This window comes from Oryctolagus cuniculus, chromosome 7 (genome assembly GCF_051225735.1).
Source record: "Oryctolagus cuniculus isolate XC-2025 breed Fujian yellow rabbit chromosome 7, ASM5122573v1, whole genome shotgun sequence".
Classification (NCBI taxonomy): Eukaryota; Metazoa; Chordata; class Mammalia; order Lagomorpha; family Leporidae; genus Oryctolagus; species Oryctolagus cuniculus.
In genome coordinates, this window is record NC_142873.1 from 159627109 (window position 1) to 159651607 (window position 24499).

Below are 24499 nucleotides of genomic sequence, written 5' to 3' on the forward strand. Positions count from 1 at the left end.
CTTCAGACAGGCACCGGGGGGCCCGAGGCGTCCCCAGGAAGGTGGCTGGGCAGGGCAGGAGCAGCAGGCAAGGTGACACGAGACCCTCAGGGACAGAGAGGGTTGGGGGTGGTGCTTATACACCGAGGACACTTCTGCTCTCAGACAGCAGAACAGGGCAGCCCCTGCTGGGGGCAGCCGCCCCCCACTTTTTCTGGGTTTTCTCAGCTAGAACTTCCAGTGCAATGGGTGCCGACCCCCTCACACCCCAGCACCAGCTTTGCCACCTGCCCTTTTCCCTGCCCGTGTGTATGTGTGTGTGTGTGTGTGTGTGTGTGTGAGGTCCCACGGCCCTGCGCTTGACCCCCACAGTCCCTTGCAGGGGGTTCCATGGGCCTGGGTCGGCCTTGGAGGAGGATTCTGTGTCTCTGCGTCCCCTGGAGTCCCGGGAGCAGGGCGCAGTGCCTTGCAGTAGCTGGAGGGGGAAAATGAGGTGGGGGCGCCACCCGACGGGGGACGCAGGAGGGTGCCCGTTTTGGTCCCGTGCGCAGGGCTCCTGGGACACCGTCCAGTGCTGACTCAGGGCACATTCTCCCGGCTCTCTCTTCTCCCACCCCCGCTAACTGCCCCAGCGCTGGCTGGCCCTGCCTGCTGGGCTCTCCCGGGCTCCTTGCGCAGGGGCACTTGGAACAGACGCTGCTGCAGGCCCTCCCCCGCCCGCCCGGGCCGAGTCAGCAGTGCTGGCGGCTGCGGGGCTGCAGCGGCGGCGGCGATGCGGGGCCCCTGCACCACTGCCCGCCGGGCGCGCTCTGCCCGCGCTCGCGTCCCGACGGCCACCGCCTGGCGGCTGCGCGAAGCCCGCGCCGACACCGGACCGCAGGCGCGGCGCTGATTGGTGCAGCGAGTGAGTCCCCGGCTTTATTTAGACCACCTTGTCCTGACAACCCGACTTCCTGGCCGCGGAGGGCTGGGGGCAGGAGGCAGCCGCCTCGTGGGAAGGAGGACGGACGGCGCGCTCTGCCCCTGCCGCCCGCAGCGGCCGGTGGCGCGCAGCCCGGGACCGACGCGCTCTCAGGCGCTGCCCGCCGAGCCTCACCAGGCGTGGGCGTGCTTTGGGGAAACTCCGTGGACCGAGGAGAAGGACCCTCCGAGGGATTTTAGGAAGGCTGGGACAGGAGTCCCGCAAGCTGTGCCCAGCCTTGACTTTGCTCCGTCTGCTCTGAACCGCGGACGCCGATTCGGAAGAGGAGGCAGCCTTCCTGGCTGGGGGGTAAGAGGGGACCCCCGCCCCGGGCATCCTCGCGCACAACCCCAGAGGGACCCTCTGGGACTCTGAGCTGAATGCATCTATGTGGGGTGTCTGGGACTCTCCCCCAGCAGCAGGAGCTCCCCGGTGCTGGGGCTAGGGTTCCCCCAGGTGTGTAGTGGGCTCTGTCTGGAAGGTCGAACTTGGACGTGGAGGAAGTCCAGCTTCCCCTGCAGAGGGAAACCGAGTCACCAAACGTGGGTGGGGTCCAGCGGCCGCCTGCCCTGTGGGTGATGTGATGGGCTTAGGTGGTCCCCCAGGAGGTCTGGACAGCACCCTCTGCCCAGAATAGCAGCCGCTGTGCCAGTCTGTGTATATGCCAGGAGCGAATTCCCGGGAGCCCACTGTTGGCCAAAGCCCCATCTCCGGCACGGTGGTCAGTGTTGTCATGCTGCACACATGATGGACCAGCTGTGCTGGGGCCGCCCCCAGTTAGGAGACAGGGGTGCCTCTCACTGTCCTGGGCCCTGAACTTCAGCTGGAGGGGTCCCCGCCCTGGTGGCCGCTTTTTCCTGACCCTGGGCTGCAGGCTGAGCGTCTCCACCTTGGAGCCTGCCCTTGGAGCCTGCATTGCGCTGGGAGGGGGAGGGGGGCCGAGGGGAGGGGCGGGCAGGCAATGGCAGGGGTAGTGGGGCCTGCAGACCCTGTGCCGTGCTGATGTCATCAGTCTGGGCGACTTCCTGATGCCAGGAACCCTCAGCCTGGTACGGCACAGTACTGCGGCTGCCAGTCTCCCTGCCAAGGACGCAGGAGAGGCAGCTCTCCAGGACACTGGCTGCACCCTGCAGGCAGAGCCCACAGGCCAGCAGAGTTCCCACGGGTCCGCTAGGGACGTGAGAACAAGTAGCGGGCCCAGGTTTTGTGAGGCCCTGGGTGCTGCTGGGGCATCTAGCAGAGCCAGGAAGAACGGGAGTGCCGGAGAGGCGGCCTGGGGAGCCCAGGGACAGGCGCCAAGGAGCTGGCAGGACCCCAGGGCTCCACAGCAGGGCCTGGGCCCTGGCACTCCGCGTGAGCATCTCTGCTTTGCACCTGGTCAAGAGTCAGCCGTTCTTCTCCTGGTCTCATTCCCCGCAGATGCCATGAAGGGTCAGACCCGTCTTTCCTCTCCTGCACTTCACCTCTGACCCTGGCCGCCCCAAGCATGGGGACCAAGCAGCCACAGTGGGAAGATGCCCTGAAGCCACGTGGTCCAAGCCCTGGATCAGAGATAAAGACACAGGGCACAGGGATCCAACAACTTCCCCAAGGACACGGGGAGCTCAGGGCGGGCCTGGGATTCCCCAGGACGTGTTCCGACTTGGCCTGCAGAGTGAGGATCAGGTCACCAGCGCCGGACCCAGCAGGAGCGAGGTAAGGGGATCAGGGAATGCCGAGGGGTCACAGACCTGGGGCTCTAAGAGCCACGGGCAAAACCAACACGCGGCAGCGCTGCTGGGAACTGCATGCCGCCTCAGAGATGTCGGCGGCACCTCTGCTTTATGGCTGTCCCTGGACAAACGCCAGGGGGAGAAAAGACCAGACCGGTCCAGTTCTGCGCCTCTCAGTTCCGGGAAACTGCAGCCCCTGGAGTCTGGCTGTCCAGTGATCCGTGCTGTAATTCAGGATTCTTCCAGCAGAGGGCGCCCGAGGACGCGGGAAGGAAATCTTGCCCGGGCTATGGGACAAGGCAGGAGAGGAGTTTTTGGTTGTATCTGGCCCCGTTGATCAGGGCTTTGTTTCTCCTGAAAACCCAGAAAGTTTACCCAGAAACTGCCTCTGACACTCAGCAGCACCTGTGTCGTCTCTCCCGGGCTCTCCCACGCCTCATGTTCACAGTGCGGCAGCTTTCCTGGTTGGTGCTCGGTTCTTTTTTATTTTAAGGATTTATTTGAAAGGCAGAGTTACAGAGAGACAGAGGTCTTCCATTCGCTGGTTTACTCCCCAAATGGCTGCAACCACCAGGGCTGGACCAGGCTGAAGCCAGGAGCCAGGGACCCCATCAGGGTCTTCCGCAGGGGTGCAGGGGCCCAAGCACCCGGGCCACCCTCCACTGCTTTCCCAGGAGCATGAGCAGGGAGCTGGGCCAGGACTGACTGGTGTCCGTATGGGATGCCGGTGTCACAGGCTGAGACTTTACCTGCTGAGTCACAGCACCAGCCTTTCCCCCATGAATTTTTAAAGATTTATTTATTTATTTATTTATTTGAGAGGCTGAGTTACAGACAGGCAAAGGTCTTCCATCTGCTGGTTCACTCCCCAGATGGCCACAGCGGCCAGAGCTGGGCCTATCCAAAGCCAGAAGCCAGGAGCCAGGAGCTTCTTCTGGGTCTCCCACATGGGTGCAGGGGCCCAAGCACCTGGACCATCTTCCACTGCTTTTCCAGATCACTAGCAGAGAGCTGGATTGGAAATGGAGCAGCCAGGACTCGAACCAGAACCTTTATTTGATGCTGGCCCCGTAAGCAGAGGCTTAGCCCACGATGCCACAGTGCCGGCCCCTTTCATGAATTTTTAAAAGCCCCTCATTTGGATGGATCTCAAAGTTTTCTTATAGCAAAATAGGCATCTTTAATTCCATTTTCCATGAACTTTTTGAAGTGTCCTTATATATGTTCCAAATAATAATGTTTAAATTATTTATTTTAGTTATTTGAAAAAGAGAGGGAGATCGCTCATTTGCTGCTTCACTCTCCAAATGCCCGCAGCACCTGGGGCCTGGCCAGGCTGAACTCAGTTCCTGTCTCCTGAGTGGGTGGCAGAGACCCAGTACTTGGCCATCACCTGCTGCCTCCCAGAGCTGCTCTCGTGGAGCTGGGACCCAAACCTTGGCACCCTGATGTAGGATGTGGGCTCTTTAAACCACCGTGCAAAACATCTGTTCTCCGCCAAAAAAAAATTCCTGATAATACCTCTCCTTTGTTTCAGGATTTATTTATTTGAAAGTCAGAGTTACACAGAGAGAGAAGGAGAGGCAGAGAGAGAGAGAGAGAGATCTTCCATCCACTGGTTCACTCCACTATTGGCCTAGACGGCTGGAGCTGTGACTATCTGAAGCCAGGAGCCAGAAGCCAGGAGATTCCTCCAGGTCTTCCACATGGGTGCAGGGGCCCAAGCACTTGGGCCATCTTCTACTGCTTTCCCAGGCCATAGCAGAGCTGGATCAGAAGTGGAGCAGCCGGGACTTGAACCGGTGCCCATATGGGATGCCGGCACTGAAGACGGCAGCTTTACCCACTACAGTGTCGGCCCCAGGATTTATTTATTTATTTGAGAGGCAGAATGTCAGAGGGAAGAGGGAGACACAGAAGGAGAGAGGAGAGAGAGAGAGAGAGAGAGAGAGAATCTTCCATCTGCCGGTTCACTCCTCAAAGGCCACAGCAGCCAGGGATGGCCCACACTGAAGCCAGGAGCCTGGCACTCCACTTGGGTCTCCCACTTGGGCGGCAGGGGCGCAGGCCCTAGGGGCAGTCTTCTGTCTCCCCAAGCGCGAGAGCAGGAAGCAGGATTGGAAGCAGAGCAGCCAGGACTTGAGCCGGCGGCTCTGATGTGGGATCCCAGCATCCCAAGGGGTAGCTGAGCTGGCTGCCTCCATCGTTTAGTTCAACCCAACTAGAATGTGGGGCACCCACTGGCCCCCAAAGAGAATCAGGGCTGTGAGGATGCACACAGAGTGTCAGGTGCGTCCACCTCCCAGAATCCACGGCGTTTCAGCCTCTGACAGCAGGTGCAAGGCATCGAGCAGTGAGGGTCCAGGGCCCAGCGGCAGGGCTGACCCTCAGCCTCTGCCTTTTCCTCCCTCCTCTTTGTCCCGAGTCCTGGTGAAGAACAGAAGCCGGACGTGGTGTTCAGTATCATTCCCAGTAAGCTGCGCAGTTCTATTGTATTTGGGGTGAGAGAGAGAGAGAGAGAGAGAGAGAGAGAGAGAGAAGCCTGCATTTTTCTAATGCCATCTTGGCATTCCTTCCTTTTGTGACACCCCAGGTCCCCTGAGACGTGGCAGTGGCCCGGGTGTCTCACGTCCCAGAGAGACCCCGGCTGCCCGCACGAGGCCCCGCCCACTGCGGCCGAGGCCACCTTGCCTCGCAGCCTGAAACCTCGGCTTCCCCCTGGGTGACCGACCTGCTTATTTCACAACAGGGAGCGGATCCTTTTTTGTTTTAAGTACTAATCTGGCTTTGTAGGCCTAAGATAGGGCTGGCTCAGGGTAAAACTGAGGTGGGCGGAGCCTGTCCTTGAGCACCCCCATCCCAGGCTGCCCAGGCCGCCCCAGGCCCCCAGGAGCCTGGGAGCCAGGCTCATGCTGCATCCTGCCGCTCTCTATTCTGCCTTGAGAGGGCGCAGTCTGCTGGGCACAGCGGTGTCCATGGTCCCTGCTAACTTGCAAGGGCCCCAGGCCTCACCCAGGCACTGCGGGCGTGGCCTTTACTCCAGGGCGGGCGTTGGCACGAGGCCAGGCAGTCTGCAACCACCTCGCAGGGGCCCCGGTCCTGCACTGGGTGCGGCTTCCACACCGCTCTGCCGTTTTGCTTCTTCAGCTCCCCTCAGTTGCTTGGCAGCTGGCATCCCAAGGCACGCGGGAGCGACGGACGGCTCCAGCCACAAAGCCCTGTGCGTCCCCTGTGTCCCTCCAGCCAAGAATCAGTGGCTGCAGGTACGAACGGGGCAGGATGGAGGGCTGGCGCTGACAAGGCGGGTGGAGGAACAGGCATCGCGATGGACAGGTCACTGTGTGTGTCCAAGTCCAAGTGCATTCCTGCATCCCCCCCCCCCCCAGCTCTCTGCCTCTCTGCCGTCCTTTGGATGTAGCCCAGATGGCCAGCCCCTTCCACCCTGTGCCTCTGACATTGGCTCAGCCTCATTCCCTCAGCACCCACTGCTCCCAGACTTGAGCCCTGCATGGCGTCCTATGCACCCACCGGTGCCCGGATGACCCCTGTTCTATCCAACAGTCTGCATTCCCTGATGGCCAGCCTGGGCTTCCTTCTCCTGGGTGTGTGCCTCCTCTGAGTAAGCAATAGTGACTCTGTGAGAAAGGGAGTTCTCGATCAGGAGAGAACTGTCCCTTTCCCCCTCCACTGTGCTGTGGCTGTAGGAAATGAGAATCAGAAGGAGGGACCTCCGCACTCCCCAAGGACCACTGCTGTTCCTCTGGGGACCCAGGATGGAACCTGCTCATTCCAGCCTCTGCTTCTCCCTTGCTGTTGCTGCTGCCAACAGTGGAGACCCAGGAGGGCGGAGGGCAGGCCCCTGCGTCGTGCCTCAGTTGCTGTGGTTCCGTTGGCCCCAGGGAGAGGGAAAAGACTTGGAAAGCTTCCGCTGCATAGGAACAGAGGCCAACATTGTGACCGGGGAGCGGGGAGAGCCCGGCTGCTGCAGACCGGGCCCGGGGCTCAGCCATTGTCTGGTGTTTGACCTCAGCACCTGGGCCATTTGCGATTCTATGACACATGCAGGAGCCCAGGGGTGGGTGTTGGCTCTCGGAGTCTGAGGGTCCAGCGAGCGGCCGTGGCCGCAGGTGCTGATTTCGGAGCGGTCAGTGTGCAAGTGGCACAGATGTGGTCACATCAAGTCCAGAGTGTTTTTTGGTCCAGTGTAGCCTGACAACAGCCCAAGCTGCAAGCCAAAAGGGATCGGCCAAGCCAGGAGCAGGAAGGCCGGGTTCCCTGAGTAACAGAGAGTGAGGAGAGTCACACAGAATCACCGTGTTCCAGGGAAGTTTCTGGAAGAGTTGTGCATATTTAAAAGGGAGCCTGCCCGTGAAGTTATCCCGTGGTTACAAGCATTCTGGACCCACTTGGGGGTGATCTGGCACTAGCACACGGGGTGTTGGCTTCCTGGGTCGGAAGGTGACATCACAGCTTCTGTGCAGGCTCCTGCGACTGGTCACAGCTGGACCGGGACTGGCAGCTCCCTGCTGAGCAGAGTCAGCTGTTGTGCTGTGTCTGGGGGCTGCAGACAGCAGCCCCCTCCCCCTCCACTCCAGCCCTACGGGGAGTTGAGTCTAGTCTTCTTTCCTCTGGCCCACAGCTCCTTACTCCCCACGGGGAGTGGCCTTGCGTGGCAGACAGTGCTTTTAGCCTTGAACTTGGCCTGACTCAGAGCCGCTGTGGCCTCCCAACTGCAGGATTCCTTCAGTCCAGTCAGCCCTGATCTTCTCGTGCAGGACAGGTCCCTGGCGAGCCTAGACTTATGGACGGGACGAGGACCTCCAACGGGTGCACAGTAAGACGGGGTGGAGGCACATCCCATGACGGGAAGGGCCCGTTTCCTTGGAGGGAAGCACCTTGGAAGCCTGAGTTCTCTTTGGCTTTATGATGTGGATGGACTCGAGACAAAGGTGGGGGGTACGGCTCCGTGGGGAGCCCTTTGCGAGGAGAGGGGCAGGGTAAGATGAGCGAGAGCACCGGACTGAGTGGCCACTGCTGGTTTGTCCGTCTCAGCAAGCGTTTCCACAGCACTTACTGTGTGCTCAGCTGTTTTAGATGCTGAGTCAGCAACGAGCACAAACTAGGTGCTGCCCGCATGGAGCTTCCATGCTGTGGTTGTCAGGGGGATGCACGGACCGACCCGAAAGCAAGTAGGTGGATGGGCGCGGTGTGGAAGGCCTTGTCCATCAGGTGATGTTCGGTCACAGACAGGGAGGAAGCCGGGGGCAGGCGCTGTGGGTGTCTGCAGAAGCAGCTGTCCAGACAGGGGCAACAGCAGGTGAAAAGGCCCTGAGGTGGGACGGCGCCTGCTGCATCCCGGGCTCAGCAAAGAGGCTGGAACAGAGGGCGGAGAGAGAAACGGGGCTGGGGGTAGTGGGGAGCCAGATCCTTGGAGCTGTCAGGCCACGGAAGGGACTTGGGCTTTGACTCTGAGCGAGCTAGGAGGCGTGCAGGGTTTGAGCGGCGCAGTGCTGTGACTGGCTTCACTCCACATCCATGGATCCGGCGCTATGCACAGAACAGACTTTGCCAAGTGAGGGCGCTGTGATGGTTGTCCAAGCTGGAGCAGAGTAGCGATGCAGGCAGGAGCAGAAGCAGGACTATGAGGAGACAGCAGGGAGGCATTTGGGCTCCCGTGTACTTTGGGGGTGCGTTCAGCAGGCTGGGTGATGCGCTGGGTGCAGGCGTCCAGGGTGGCCTGGGGCGTGCAGAAAGGAGGGAGTTGCGTCTTCGGAGACGGGAGCCTCCAGCGGGGCCGGCGGCTGCAGCCGAATCCGGGCTTCCGTGATGACACTGACATGACTGTGGCACACCCACAGCCTTCCCGGTGGCACTCGGCTGTCCGAGTCGGGAGCCTGGGGAGGGGCGTAGCTGTGGACGTGGACGTGGTCGGGGAGCAGACGCACTGGCGGCCGTGAGTCTGGGTGAAGTCACCCAGGGAGGTGGAGGGAGAGTGAGTGGAGGCGGGGTCTGCAGGCCAAGCCCTGGGGTCCTGCAGCCCAGCAGGAGGGGCTGGAGAGGAACCAGCAGAGGCGACTGAGGAGCAACTGGAGAAGTGGCTGAGAACTAAGAGGGGGGGAGTTCCAGGGATCAGGGAGGGTGTCCAGTGAGGCTGATGGGGCACAAACTGACCATTGCCCACCACATCTGGGAATATGCAGGCCCCTGGTGACCTTGCCAAGTTCATGTAGGGCAGTGGCCAGTGTCAGGCAGCGCCGCCTCCTTAGGACCCAGCGGGCAGGAACGAGAAGACTCAGGACAGGCGGCCGGCAGGGTCTGCAAAGCCAGCCCTTCTACCCCGAGTTTCAGCGGCTGCCCATCATGGTGTCCGCCGTGGTGGCAGAGCCAGCCTCCAGGCCCTCGGGCCTTGCAAGGTCCTTCGCGGGTGGCAGGTGCAGAACAGTGCTGGGGCCCCTTTCTCTGGATGCCCCTCAGCCACGCAGCGGCCACAGCCCAAGCTCGACCTCTCTGAGCTCCGGCTGGACTCCAGGAAGACTCTGCGAGCTGCATTGTGCGGCTCAGCAGCCACAGCCCCATGGGCTCATACAGCAACAGACTGAATTTTAACTTTTGGATCCATGCGAACGGTTCCATGTGGCTAGTAGCTGCCCTCCTGGACGGCAAAGGCACAGAGCATCCCCACCACAGACAAAACTTTGCCAGATGACACCTCGATATTTTAAACTCAGCTGGGAGGGCGGGGGCAGGGAGGAGACAGGGAATCTTCTGAAATTGCAAGAATTTTGCGCAATGTAGGTTGCTTTTCATTTTCTCCTGGAAAAGGGTGAACTAGCTTTCTTCAGATTCCCGAAGGGTTATGGGACGCAAGAAGGGTTCAGACGGGTAACAGACATAGTGACGTGCTGTGTATACCGTGGTGCATGCTATGTGCACGCGTATATCATACGAGCTTAATACTCGTGTGTGCTGTGTAGCACCTGCAGAAGAGAGCTTACCTTTCACTTAGCAAGAGCTCCCTCTGACCCCAAGCTTGCGCTTAGGGAGGGCAGTAGCCAGGGCTGCTGCCCCTCATGAAAAGACCACGAGGGATGCCGGGAAGGAGACAGGCATGGGGCACTGAGGCCTGGGGCGGGGGGGGGTTGGATCCCTTTCCTGTCCCTCCAGCTGGTTCTAGACCTGGGACCAGGGCAGCTGCAGCGGGTGCAGGGGTGCGTGCTTGGCCTGACGGTGGAGCAGATCCTGGGGCTCACAGGGGTCCATTGTCTAAGGCTCCGCGCCTTCGGCCACAGGACAGGGCACTATAAGAGCTTGGGTTACCATGGGGTTTAAACAAGGTGAGAGCTGCAAAGCCCTTAGGCCTGGCCAGAGGAAATGCAAGCGTGTTTGTTGAATGATCCAGCACAGCCCGTAGACTGTCAGTAACTGTGTCCCTCAAAAGCTCTGCGGGCAGCAATGGGGCTGGACTAGAGGCTCAGCCTCCGCCAGAGGGAGAGCCCGCAGTCTGGCTGACCTGGGCATCCCAGCCCTCTTTAAGGGGACAGTGGGGGGCTCCAGTTCAGCAGCCTCTGGGTGAGTGGGAGCCACTGGGATTGCTTTGGGGAGGAGGGCATTCTTGGGAGGGGACAATGTCCTTCCCACAATCCTTAGCACTAGAGCTGGGAGTTGTCTCCACCACCGGCCCTACTTCCGACTGAAGCTGGAGATATGGGATGGAGCAGTTTTGTGTGGTTATGAACACGTAGGCATCGAGCAGGCCCGGGCACGTCTCAGTTCCTTGTGCAGGAGGTCAGGGAGTTTCCATGAGACACAGCGAGAATGGAGGGGTGTCCCCCATGCCTGCCGCCTTGGTCACATGGTGCCCTGTGTGTCCGGTGCAGTGGCCAACTGCCATGCCTTTGGGGTGCAGTAGAGGCATAACTCGGCATCCAGGCCTGTGCCGATGAGCCTATAACCTAAGTCAATTTGAGGCTCAGTTTACCATCTACTGGACGGGGGTTTGCCAGAGCTGCCAGAGGATGAGACAGTCTGTAATACACATGAGTGTGCAACATTTATATCACCTACAAATAGTAGCTAGGTAATATATACGGACTGTAGGTTACGTATCTGTTAACTAACTGATCGCTAAGTATCTCTGCTCAGTTTGGAAAAGGGTTGGTTGGAGAAAAAAGTCAGAGAGTGATTTTAGGGGCTGGAGAATGACCCGAAGGCGATGTTGGGTTAAAATACGCAGCCATCACAGTCCTGAGCAAACGCTTACAGTCATTCTCCCCTCTGCACAGTGTTCTGACTTCCGGCACTCATTTGCTGGTTTTAATCTGGGAGTGAACGCTTCACCAACCCAAGTCCAGTTGGGCTTCTGTATTCAGAGATGATGGGGCCTTCAAAGCACGAGCGAGCCGGGCTTCCCAGAGCTCCTTCCACATACGTGTGCCACGTGCACACACGCATGACCCCGCCTGGCCGTCACCCCACCAAGTGATTCGTTGCTGTCAGGGCTTCAGTGAACACGCCCTGACTCCCCCAGACCTCTGTCTCTTCCAGCATCTGGGTCCCCGCCCTGTGCACCTGCTGTCTTGCTTGCAGAAGGGGAAAGAGAGAGAGTGCCTGGGCCTCTTGCCTGTGTGCCTCTGCTGCCACCACAGCCAGGGCCCCAGCAGGGACAGGCTGCAGCCACAGGGTGCCTGACCTCCCTGCTACAAGCTATCAAGATGGGATGGGATGGCTGCAGTTAGGGGCTCCCGGGCAACCAAGTGGGTCCACACACATCTGTGTAAGCCCATAAGGAAGAATGGGGCTCGCCCCCCAGTTTTTTTTTTTTTTTTTTTTTTTTTTTTACAGGCAGAGTGGACCATGAGAGAGAGAGACAGAGAGAAAGGTCTTCCTTTGCCGTTGGTTCACCCTCCAATGGACGCCGCAGCTGGCGCACTGAGGCTGGCGCACCGCGCTGATCCGAAGCCAGGAGCCAGGTACTTACCCTGGTCTCCCATGGGGCGCAGGGCCCAAGCACTTGGGCCATCCTCCACTGCACTCCCTGGCCACAGCAGAAAGCTGGCCTGGAAGAGGGGCAACCGGGACAGAATCCAGTGCCCCGACCGGGACTAGAACCTGGTGTGCCGGCGCTGCAAGGCAGAGGATTAGCCTAATGAGCCGCGGCGCCGGCCACCCCACAATGTTTTGGCCAACACTGTGGCATAGAGGGTGAGGCCGCCACCTGCAGTGCCGGCATCCCATATGGGCACCGGTTCGAGTCCCAGCTGCTCCACTTCCGATCCAGCTCTCTGCTATAGCCTGGGAAAGCAGTAGAAGGTGGCCCAAGTGCTTGGGCCCCTGCTATCCATGGGGGAGACCTGGAGGAAGCTCCTGGCTCCTGGCTTCGGATTGACATAGCTCCGGCAGTTGCAGCCAACTGGGGAGTGAACCAGTGGATGGAAGACCTCTCTCTCTGTCTCTCTCTCTGCCTCTCCTCTCTCTGTGTAACCTGACTTTCAGGTAAATGGATAAATCTTTTTTTTTTTTTTTAAAAAAGGAGGAATGAGGCTTACCCCCAACTTTTTTAAGGTCTATTTATTTATTAGAAAGTCAAAGTTACAGAGAGGAAGGAAGGTAAGGAGGGAGGGAGAGAGAGAGGGGGAGAGAGAGAGAGAGAGAGAGAGATCTTCCATTCACTGGTTCATTCCCCAGATGACCACAATGCCAGGGTTGGGCCAGGATGAAGCCATGAGCCAAGAGCTTCATTTGAGTCCCCCACATGGGTAGCAGGGGCCCAAGCACTTGGGCCATCATCTGCAGCTTTTCCCAGGCTCATTAGCAGGGAGCTGTGTCAGAAGTGGGGCGGCAGGGACAGGGACCGGTGCTCACGGGATGCCAGCATTGCAGGCAGCAGCTTAACCTGCTTACACCACAGCACGGCCCCCACCCTTCCCTGCACCTCTTTGAACCTGAGATCCACCTACCCCCAGTCTCACTCTCGTACAGCGTGTGGCCTTCGGCAGATGGTAGAACATCACAGCGCCGTGCAGCAGCACCACTGTGCAGCTCAGGGACTTTTTCATCCTCCTTTTAAATTCTCGCTTTTGGACACGATGGAGACCCCAGTCCTGGGTTCCTGGCTGGGCCTTCCCATGGATTCGGACCTGGAGGTTTCTCAAACACTTCATTGCGTTCATTTTTCTCGTCGGGGGCAGGAGGCCAAGCAGGCGCCAACCCGCTCTGGGCCTCTGTGGTTAAACTCAGTGCCCGAAGGCTTCCTGGAGGATGTGGGAGCTCTCCATGCTGCAGCTCCCTTTCTCCAAACACAGCTCCAGCTCTCAGGTGAGGGGTGTGAGTGGAGGCGGGTGGACCTCAGACGCTGGGTGGCCCCAGAGTCCTCACACCTGGCCAAGCTAGGGCACGACAGACCCGCACAAATGGACAGACCTTTGCGAACCAGTCCTTGTTTATACAGACACCCTTAAAGGTGGAAGAACAAATAAGGCCTGGACCTGGTGTGACCTTTCTGGAGGGTGCGGGCAAGAATTGGCTTATGTCCATCTCCAAAGTGTTGATTTGACTGCTAACTGCTTGGGTCAAGGCAAGTGTTAGAGGTTCTGAAGAAGAGCAAGGAGGGGCGCTCCGAGGGAAGTGGTCCCACGTGTGCACCTGCACGGGGCAGGGAACCAGCGCTTCCTTAAAGCCTGGCACCCGGTAGCTGCTCCACTACGGTGAGCAACTCCGGCACCGGATGCTGTGTGGTGCTGTCCACTCACTCAGTCCACAGTATTGTGGCATCCCTCCCACGCACCTGACGCTGTCTGATACACAAGGACGCAGCTCGGAGAAGCTAAACAGTTCGCTAAGCTGAGGCAAGACAGCAGCGGGGGCTTGGTGGTGTGACGGCTTGGGTCTGGTGCTGGGGCTGCCCGTCCTCCCTGGGATGCTAGCCAAGTTTCACCTTTCCGTCCTCAGGTTCCTCACCTGTAAATGGGGCAGTGCGAGTACTGATCCCAAAGGATTGTTTGAAGACGGGATGAGCTTCTCTGAGGGAGGGTTAGGGTGGTATGTGGCACACTGAGAGCCCTTGGAGCGTGCGGCTATCACAGACTGAGCTCCCCGGTCCAAAACGCTGAAATGCTCCAAAATGCAAAATGTCTTGAGCACCAACATGATGTCACGAGTGGAAGATTCCACACCTGACCTCATGGGACATGTCACACTTGAAAGCAGGTGCACTAAAAATACTTCGCAAAATTACCTTCGGGCTCTGTGCATAAGGTACGGATGGGAAGTGCCGGGATTTTGCGTTTAGAATCGATCCCACCCCCCAAGGTATCTCTTTATGTTTGCGGACATTCCAAAATCTGAAATCCAAAGCACTGCTGGTTGCAAGCATTTCGGGTAAGGGATCTGCCAGCCAGGGTTGGCACCCACTTCCACAAGAGCAGAGAGGCTTTGCTTGCTTGCGGGTGCTCTGCCCTGTGTGGCGGGCACCTGGGGTGACGGTGGCCATGGAGGGAGGCAGGACGCTGCAGGGGTGGGGAAGGGCGGGCAGGACTGCAGCCGCCCCCGCCACTGAGCCTTCTCACCTGAGGCTGGCTCACGGCTTCTCTAGGACTCTCCTAGAATCCTCGCAGCCTATGGACACCATGGGCTCCGCACACGCTCATCTCTGCCCGCTCCGGGCGTCTCATCCCTGGAAAGGGGCAGCTCCTACCTGGCTTCTTCTGGTTCCCTCCAGTGCGCCCGAACGTGCGAGCAACCCCGGCCGGCACTCGCCTTCTTGCCGTGGCTCGCGCTCTCCCCTGTCGTTGGTGCACACCGAGGCGATGCGGCCGCGCGGCGGGGACCGGCAGCCTGTGAGTGTGCGTGCATGCGCGCGCGTCTGCAAGGAAGGCTTGCTTCCGATGAAGCAGCTTCTGTCCTGGGACAAACCCGGGTTAGAAACGCGCAGGGGGCTCAGGGCGTCTCTGCCGCTTCAGACCTTAGCGCCGTGGGCCCGAAGGCAGCTTGACCTGGAATGGGCCCAGGTGGGCGCCGGCTCCAACGGGGTGGATCCGCAATGGCTGGGGGCGGCGTGGTGAGTGGGAACCCTCTTCCCGGGGCGGGGGGTCTTCAGGGCAGCCCCCAGACAGACCGCCGCGCGCCCGGGACAGCATGCGCACCGCGAGAAACCGGAGGCGCGCGCCGCTCCGGCTGCCCCAGCTCCTCCCTGCAGCTCCGCGCTCTGGACCCGTGTCCGAGTTTGCGTCCCCGGACCTTTAAGGCCGGTGCCTGGGCTGCGCCCCGCACCCTCCGCTGAGCCCCGCCCCGCCCCGCTCAGGGTCCCCCGCCCTGAGCGCCCGGCTCCGGAGCGCTGTGCGCCGGCCCTGTCCGCAGCTGAGCTCCGTGTTCCAGGACGCGCGGAGGGCCGGGTCACCCCAGCTTCGCCAGGACTTGGGGGCGCGGTGAGTGGGGGCGGGGCGCAGGGGCGGAGGGCGGTGGCCGCGGCGGGGTGCCGGTTCCTGGCACTGGAAGTCCTTCCCGTTCCCCTGAATCCGGGGCTGTGCGCGGGACCTCTGAGCTCTCACTGCGCCCGGGACGTGGGCCGCTTCTCCCCGGGTCCTGGGAGAGGTCCGTGGGCCGGGCGACGCGGGGAGCGTCCCCCGAGGACCTGCCTGCTCTTGGGCAGCTCCTTTTCGGGGTGGGAGGGGCGCGAGGCTGGGGAGCTCAGGACGTCGGCCCCGGAGGTGAACTTGGCCCTCTGGCCTTGGGAGCAACGACCCCGCGGGCAGCGGCGGGGGACCCAGGGCCCGGCGGGACGGAACCGCCTGTCCGCGGCGCGCCATCTCCCAGCCCGTGCGCCCCGGTTCTGGGCGACTCGCAGGCCCCGCACTTCCACCGACGTGACCCCAGCGCCCGCCGCACAGGGGCGGGATCCCGCGCGAGCCGGCGCCGCCCCCGCCCTCCCCGCCTTCCCCCCACCTGGGCCCTTTGGCTTCCCAGGTGGAGGAGATGCCGGCGCCCCGTCTGTCTGGGGCGAGCCCAGCTCCGCGGATCCAGGGCTGGGGAGGCGCGGGTGCCGCCCCAGGGCCGGGCGCTGCTGGCTGGAGGGAGGCCGCGGCCGCGGGCCGTGCCTGGACTTGCCTGGGCTTGTTCCGAGCCGGCTGCTCCCCTCGGTGACCACAGAGATCGGGGCCCTCGGAGCCGCGGCGAGCGTGGGAGCCATGCCCGGAGGCAGGAGCGGCCGGGGAGCCCGCGCGACCTGCTCGCGCCGTCCGAGATGAGCTCAGGTAACCGCGCGCTTCTCGGTCTGGGTGAAAGTTTGGCAGGATGGAGGCCGGGCGAGAGCGGCAGTGGTGAGGGAAACCCGGGCCCCTGCCGTGGCCGCCGTGGCCCCGCGATTTTCCAGGAAGCAATAGAATGCCCTTTAAGTTCCTAGTCTCTGGGGAGCAGGGGGTTCCTCCTTTCTCTCGGGTCTAGGAGCGGGGACATGCGGGCGCTGGCTTTCCCGCGCCGCCTACCCGAGCCACGGGAGCAAACACCCCATCTCCCCGGGGTCCTGGCACTGGGGCATGGATCCCGGCCACCCGAGGTTAAGGTGGAAAAACTCTCAGGAGACATGGGGAGCGCCGTGGGCACTGTGGCAGTGTTGGGTAAGAAGTCGGGTTTCCTGTGCGCCAGAATTAGCAGGTGGACAGGAGCGCCCCCCGCCGGCCGCTGCCCCCAGCACGGTCCCGCGGCCAGGCTGGGTGGAGACTGCCAGAGAGGGAGGAGGCCCTTGGAGCCAGGCCTCATCGCCTAGGTGGGGAGGATGTAGCTGGTGGCACTGATTAACAACGCCCCCGCCTCCCTGGGCCCAGGACCCGGAACGTGCACCCTGTGACACATCCACTCGGCTCCTGAACCGGGGAGTGCCTGGGCTGCCTGCCTCGGTGCCTGTGCAACTCTTTTAGTAGATGTCAGACGTCACAGCCTGGGTGCAGAATGTCCTGTTTTAAGTTATGAGGGTCCAGTTCTGCCCCTGCCCCCAGTTCTGAGATATTAGGGACGCACGTCCCCCCACCCCAAGCCTGTGTGCTCTCCATCATGAGCCAGTAGGGCTGAGCAGCAATGAGTGGCCGGCCTGAGGCTGAGCGCAGGCGCCTGTGGTTGTCAGCTTCCCCGTGTGTGTCTGTCTGCATCAGCGCGCACTCTGCACCTGTGCCAGTCGGTGGCCCATGTCCTGGGCGTCCCCAGCCCAAGAGCTGGCCAGGGGTTGCCTTGCTGGGCCCTGCCAGAGGCTCCCCAGGCTGACAGGCGGGGCAGACACAGCTCTGCACCCCCACTTCCTACTCTGAGCCCTTGCATGCTGGCGCCCCCCTCCAGGTCCCTGTCATCACAGCACCCAGGCAGCACTCTCTGTTGATGGTGTCACCTGTTGGAGTTGGGAGTTGGAGGATGCCGGGGCAAGCCAGGTGATCAGATCAGCGCCCTAGAAGATCACCAGGCCGGGCCCAGTCCGTGCACTGCACAGTGAGTCACTGAATCTGGTGCAAGGACAAAGCTTTCAGGCCGAGGGCTCAGTGCGTGCACAAGCCCAGTGTTGGGCAAGCTGGCGAGGCTGCAGGTGGACCTGCATGGCCCTTGGCCGTGAGGATCAGAGGGGTGCATTTGACCCTCAACTGTGCCTGGCTGGCAGGGCCTTCTTCCAAGAGTACACAAATCAGCGCTGCAGCTACCACCGCCCGTGTGTGCTGTGTGTGTGTGAGAGCCGCTGGGGTGCCGGGCAGGTCATTCCTGCACCTGGTACGGCTCACAGTTCTCCTTTTGTAAGGTGCCTCAGGACCCCACAGGGTCCCCGGGGTTCTGGCCTGGATGCAGGTTTAAGTTAAAGACCTTCCTTCCAGCCGCATCTCTGTTACTGTCTGTGAACTTGGAAATGAGACTTGACCTTCCTGGCTGTGGTTCCGGGTCTATGAATTTAATGCATGTGTATATTTAATGAATATATATATATATTCATTTTATTTCTAAGAAAGGCAGGGAGACAGAGAGGGAAAGAGAGAGATATTCCCTTCTCTGGTTCACTCATTCCCCAAATGTCTACAACAGCAGAGCTGGGCCAGGTGAAAGCCAGGAGCTGGGAATGCCATGTGGGTTTCTGACATGAGTGGCAGGGACCGCAGTACTTGGACCATCACCTGTTCCTCCAGGGTGTGCATTAGCAGGAAGCGAGGACTGGAAGCAAAGTAGCTAGGATTAGAACCTCGGCACTCCAATATGGGGTGCAGGCATCCCAGGGGGCAACTTAACTGCTGCGCCAAACGACCGCTCCCATGTCTATAAATCTGAGCTTCTGCGAGGACCTGCTGCGCTGAGGCGTGGTGCAGAGCCGCCAGCTGCTGTGGCTGCTCTCGGGCAGCAAAGCACGAAGCTTCCATCACTGCAATACGCTCCCTAAATTGGAAGAGCCCTCCTCTATGCCAGTACCAAACAGGGGGCTTGGGGGGTTTTTGGTTGGCTGCATTTTTGCATTGCAAATATCTCTCCCTTCCCCTTCCTAAAAATTGGTGCTTTCATTTTTTAAAAAACTAACAAGTATTGCAAATATGCAAACGGAATAAAACGCCTTGGCTTGAGGTAAAAATGAAAAAAGATCTGTGAAGGGGTCCATTTTGACTGCGGCGTGCAGTCACTGGGGTGCACCCAGCTCCATGTCCCCAGCTGTGGGTTGGGGTAGCTGGGGCAGGCAGAGGGCACCTGCCTGGGAATGCTTGGGGGGCAACAGTGGCCTCTGACTCAGCCCTCCAGCCCCCCCTCGCCTGGCACAGGGCTGGCAGCCCCAGGCAACTTCCCATTGCCTCCCCTAGACAGAGGGTACATCCTGGTTTAGGAGGCTGTGTCACACCTGTGCTAGGAATCAGCTCAGTGCGACAGGTTGGCAAGCACTCCCTCCCCCATCCCAGCATGGATTCTAAGCTGCTGTGTTCAGTTTCGACAACATGAATTTAAATAGAGCTCCAGTGCCAATGGCTAAGCCTCTGGTCGCTGCACCAGCACTGCAGGGTGCAGGTGAGTGTCCCACACCACATGCTGGGTAGGGGCCCCTCCTCCCCACAGCAGGTGGAAACCCTCTCCTGCAGCCCGGACTCCCTCCCAGGGAGCTGCTGCTTTTTTTTTTTTTCTTTCAAAGATTTATTCTTTATTTGTTTGGCAGAGTTAGGGGGAGAGAGAAAGAGAGAGAGAGAGCGAGCAAGAGAGCGCTTCCATCCACTGGTTCACTCCCCAAATGGCTGCACCGGCCAGAGCCGGGCCAGTTGGAAGCCAGGAGCCAGGAGCCTCTTCCAGGTTCCCCAAGCAGGCGTGGTCTTCGGTGCTGCTAAGCATCTCTTGACGCATTTTCCTAGCCTGGAATAAGCCGTTCCCATCCTGCCCCCATGCCAGCGTCACACGAGGATCACACGAGACAGTCATGTGTCCCCCTGGACCCCCGTCCCAGGCTCCAAACCACAGGTGCAAAGACAGGGCGGGGACCAGCATGAATGCACAGACAGCGAGCGCTATTGCTGTCCGCCCAGCGCTGTGCAGTGCGACCTCACTGAACCCCTGGAGCAGCGCGGCGCTGCTGTTGCTCCCATTTTCACGTGCGAGGAAGTGGAGGGTTTTACTGCACAGAACCGGCTTGGGCGTGGTCAGGGCAGAACCCGGCGTGCGGCGTGACTCAGTCTGCGTCAGCACCACTCTGCTGCCTTCCAGGAGGAGGCAGCAGGCCTGGCCCTGCGGGGGGACCTGAAATGGGCATGGGGGTGCTTTGGGGAGCACAAGCCGTGTAAGAGTTAGGGGCAGGGGCCGACACCCTCCTGACATCACCGCTGTGCTTGGTTCTACCGATGCCTGCCAGGTGACCACGGACTCCGTGGCCTGGGAACACACCTGTGTTATCTCACAGCGTCTGGGCACAGTGTAGCTGGGTCCTGCACCAGGCTGTTATCAGGTTCTCAGCCAGGCCTGGGGGTCATCTGGTGACTCACTAGGGAAGGGTCCCCTAGGAAATGCACTCGGGTGGTTGGCGGGATTCCTCTCTGATCGGACCACTGAGGCCCGTGGCTTCTTGCTGGCTGGTGGCCAGGGGCTGCTCCAGAGCCCCTGTAGCCCCTGGCCCTGCAGCCCCGCCCTGGGGTCTCCCACGACATGGCGGCTCACTTCTCTGCAGCCAGCAAAGGGAGCATCTCTAGTGCGAGTATGAGAGCAAGAGGGGGTCTTAGGTGCCACGAACCCAGGGTGGCATCCCCCGTCCCAGGCCACGTTCTGTGGGCTGGAAGTCGAGCACTGGTTCCCCATACTCACAGGGAGGGCCCCCGTGGGGTCCGCCCCCAGACTCTGGTGCTCTGTGCGGCTCCTCTGTCCTTGTGTTTTCTTCACATCAGTGACTTCCAGCTCACAGGAAGAGTGAGGACAGTGACGCCTTTGCTGATGCCCTGGGTGTGAGGACCTGCGGGGTCCTGCGCACATCTGTGGCTGAATGGGCCTGGGGATTGTTTTTTAAGATTTATATTTATTTATTTAACAGGAAGAGTAAGAGTGAGAGGGAGAGACAGAGAGAGAGGTCTTCCATCTGCTAGTTCACTCCCCCAAATGGCCACAATGGCCGGAGCTGGGTGGGTCCAAAGCCAGGAGCCAGGAGCCAGGAGCTTCTTCCAGGTCTCCCATGTGGGTGCAGCGGCCCAAGAACCTGGGCCATCTTCCACTGCTTTCCCAGGTCATAGCAGAGGGCTGGATCGGAAGAGGAACTGCCAGGACTAGAATTGGTGCCCATACAGGGTGCCAGCACCACAGACAGAGGATTAACCCACTGCAGCACAGCGCCGGCCCTGGCCCTGGGGGTTTTATAAAAGACAGATTGGGTGAGGGAATCTTGAGGCAGAATCAGCAGAGGGAAGAGAGGGGCAGGTGAGGGGTTTACACGTTCCATGGGAACTCTCAGATTCATCCGTCTCTTCGTTTATTCCTTCCTTCCTTCCTTCCTTCCTTCCTTCCTTCCTTCCTTCCTTCCTTCCTTTATGTGTTCACATATCCGGTGCACTCAGTTGAATTCTTTTCATGTCTTGTGCTCCGTGCAGTGCTGGGGGCTGACACAGACCTGGCTTATTCCTGCAGTGTCCAGACAGACATAATAGGAGAGGGTGGGACGGGTGGGACGGGTGGGACACCCTCCCCCTGGCTTCACTGCCTGGGGCAGGGGATGGGGGACTGGGGACAAGCAGGGAACCGTGTGTGAGGACAGAGGTGGAGGGGGGCCAACATGGGGGCTGTCCTCAGCAGGAGACGCATTGGGGTGGGAACACCCTCCCACTAGTGACGTGACAGGGAGCAGAGCGTTGCTTCCAGTGAGCGCTTCGTCTTTGGGACACAGGGTGTCTGGGGTGGGACCACGGGACGCCAGGCAGCCTGACCCCCGGGAAGCCGTGTGTGTCCGGGCCAGCTGCAGACATACCGTTCTGCCCCAGAGCTTCTCAGCGGATGTTTGCTCTTGGAAATCTTTCTAGCACAGAACTTGAGTTTCCCCTGCTTCTTAACTTCTCTTATATAAAAATTTATTCATTTGAAAGTCAGAATTACAGAAGGAGAGCCAGAAAGAGATAGAGAGAGAGATAGATTATCCATCTGCTGGTTCACTCCCCAGATGGCTGCAATGGCCGGGCTGGGCCAGGCGGAAGCCAGCAGCTTCATCCAGGTCTCCCACGTGGGTGGCAGGGGCCCAAGGACTTGGGCCATCTTCTACTGATTTTCCTAGGCCATCAGCAGAGAGCTGGTTCGGAAGTGGAGCATCTGGGACTTGAACCAGCACCTTACGTGGGATGCGGTTGTCACAGGTGGCGGCTTTACACGCCATGCCACATCGCCGGCCACTGAGACACAATGTTACCTTCTCCTGCTGAAGCAGATACTCCCTGTGACGTGAGTCACTGTGCCAGGGCCCCCGCCTCAGACCTCAGGGCTTTTCTCCAAGCCGGGAGTGTTTCCTGGTAGTTCCACTTCTGCCTGGAAAATCCAGTTTCTGCACATCATTTCTAACCTTTGAGCCGTGGCTGGTAGGTTACCTTGGGCTCAGAAAGCCCGTCCCCGAGTCGCTTGGCGTTGGTAGAAAGAACAGGCCAATCCCGCAGGGTGCACAGGCGAGCGTGCCCCGCCCCAGCGGTGAGGGGCAGTGTCATGTGAGTTGAGTCACTGCGTTCATTGATGTTAGCTGGGCTGTTTCCTTGCTCACTGTGAAGGTGGGAGGCAGGGAGGGTGGTAGGGAAGAGTTGTCCTGACTCACAGCATTCGGGAATGTTAACGGGCACAGCGGGGCCCTGAGGACGGGCCGGACATGGTGACAGGAGTTTGGGTTGCTGAGAGGCCTTACCTACCTCTCTTTTTATTTCTTTCTCTCTCCCTCCCTTCCTCCCTCCCTCCCTTCCTTCCTTCCTCACTGTCTCTATCTCTGTCTCTGTCTCTTTCTTTTAGATTCATTTATTTGAGAGAGAGAGATCCTCCATTCTCTGGCTCATTCCTTAAATGGCCACACTAGCCAGGACTGGACCAGGCCAAAACCAAGAATCAGGGACTCCATCGGGGTCTTCCATGTGAGCGCGGGGAATGAAGCACCTGGGCTATCTTCCGCGGCCTCCCAGGTGCATTAGCAGGGAGCCGGATCGGAAGCAGAGCCGCGGGGACTGGAACCGGACTCTGATTTGGGATGCAGCACCCAGGCGGCAGGTAGCCTGCTGCCCCGGGGGCTTCCTGACCTGCTTCCTGGCCCCGTGTCGCAGGTGCATCAGGGAGCTCACTGGTGACTCCAAGAGTAAATTAGCTTCCTGTCACCGCTGTGACAAATGCTGTAAACCAAATGACGTAAAATCAAGAACTGTGTCCTCTCCCGGTTCTGAGGACAGAGACCCCGCCCATGGCTGCCAGGAAGAACCCTTCCCTGTCTCTGTCAGCTTCCAGCTTCTGTGTGTGGGGGTGTGACACTCCAGCCTCAGCCCCTGTCTGCCAGCACCTTCTGTGTGTTTGGGTCTGTGCCTGTCTCAAGCCCCTCTGCCTGTTAATAAGGACCCTCGGCACTGGGTGTAGGACCCACCTGGGTCATCCAAGACGTAGATTGTCCCTGCAGGGCCACTTTCCCCGGTGCCGGGGAGTTGGTGTGGGTGTCTTTCAGGGGTGTCTCTCGGCCTCCTGAGGGGTGTGAAGGCAGTGAGGGGTTCCGAGCACAGCCTGGCGTGGTGCAGGACCACTGCCGATGTTGCCACTGCTGTTGTCATTCTGCACCCTCTCATCATTGCCTGAGTGCCCAGGTATCTGCCTGGCCCATCGTCAGGTGGGGGCCAAGGGTGCAGGAGTGAGGTGTGGCCCTGGCCCGTGAGCAGGCAATGCCCTGGCTTCTGGTGTCTGAGCCCCGGCGCTCAGTTCTGTGGACTTCCCCAGCCGGGTCTGCAGACCTGCCCTTGCTCAGCGTGTGGTTACCTCGGGGTGTGGCATCCCCGTTCCAAGAAACCCTCGGAACTTAGGAGAAACCCAGGTCACTGGTAACTTACAAGCCAGTGTCCTCCAACAAAGCATCCTTCCTTAGGTTTCTAGCATCTACAGCACTGTCTGCTGTCGCTTCTGTTTGGCTGTCCTGTTCTGTTTTTATTTATTTATTTTTTTTATTTTTTGCCAGGCAGAGTTAGACAGTGCAAGAGAGAGACACAGAGAGAGAGTTACAGACAGTGAGAGACAGAGAGAAAGGTCTTCCTTCTGTTGGTTCACTCCCCTAATGGCTGCCACGGCTGGCGCTGCACCGATCTGAAGCCAGGAGCCAGGTGCTTCTCCTGGTCTCCCATGGGGTGCAGGGCCCAAGCACTTGGGCCATCCTCCACTGCCCTCCCGGGCCACAGCAGAGAGCTGGACTGGAAGAGGAGCAACTGGGACAGAATCCAGCTCCCCGACCGGGACTAGAACCCGGGGTGCCGGCGCCGCAGGCAGAGGATTAGCCTAGTGAGCCAAGGTGCTGGTCCTGTTTTGTTTTTAAAGATTTATTTTATTTATTTGAAAGACAGAGTTACGGGGCGGTGGGGAGAGGGACAAAGAGAGATCTTCCATCTTTTGATTTACTCCCCAAATGGTCACAGTAGCTGGGGCTGGGCCAAATAGAAGCAGGAGCCTGGAACTCCATCTAGGTCTCCCACGTGGGTGCAGGAACCCAAGCGCTTGGGCCATCTTCTGCTACTTTCCTAGGCCGTAGCAGGGAGCTGGGTCAGGAATGGAGCAGCTAGGACGTGAACTGGCGCTCATACCAGATGCTGGCACTGCAGGTGACAGCTCAACCTGCTGTGCCACAATATGGGGCCCAATAAGACTCTTTTGTCCTTTTTTACAGAACATACCCCTGCAGCTCAGCCAGGTCTCTGAGTGCACCCGAGTGCCAGCCCAGTCTGTCCCCTGCCCCCTGCCCTCCAACCTTCCCTGCTCTCTCAGACACTGAACTGGCAACCGCCGTGCCTTGTCTGCTGTGCTAGGGACTGAAACAGGAAGCTTGTGTCCATTTGGCAAGGAGGTGATGGAGCAAGGGTAGCACCGGAGCCCATAGCCGCCGTGTAAGGTGTAAGGTGCCGCGGGAGGGGTGGGCTGGCTGGGGAGCAGGACAGGAGCTGGCTGGGGAGGTTGGGGGAAGGTGTTCAGGGCAGGGAGATTCGGTGTCCCCGGGGAGCAGAGGACCCTGGTCTGCAACCCCTGCTTCCCTCCGGGTGCCATCCGGTCTCCTCCTGTGAGCTGGCTTCTCAGAAACCAGAGCTTCGTTCTTTTGGCTTCATCCAGATAAAAAACGCACTCAGTGCTCAAGTGCAAAACCCCCTGAGCTAGGGGACTCTCCCGCTACAGGCGCTGCTCA

The 24499-nt window shown here is 59.8% G+C and overlaps 1 long non-coding RNA gene across 1 annotated transcript; it reads left to right on the top strand.

Moving 5' to 3' along the window:
• The first annotated feature begins 671 nt into the window (after positions 1 to 671).
• LOC108177747 (uncharacterized) lies at positions 672 to 18749 on the top strand. The gene is made up of 2 exons (XR_016211305.1): positions 672 to 1249; positions 2360 to 18749. It is a non-coding gene; the product is annotated as an uncharacterized LOC108177747 (long non-coding RNA).
• The last annotated feature ends 5750 nt before the right edge of the window (positions 18750 to 24499 follow it).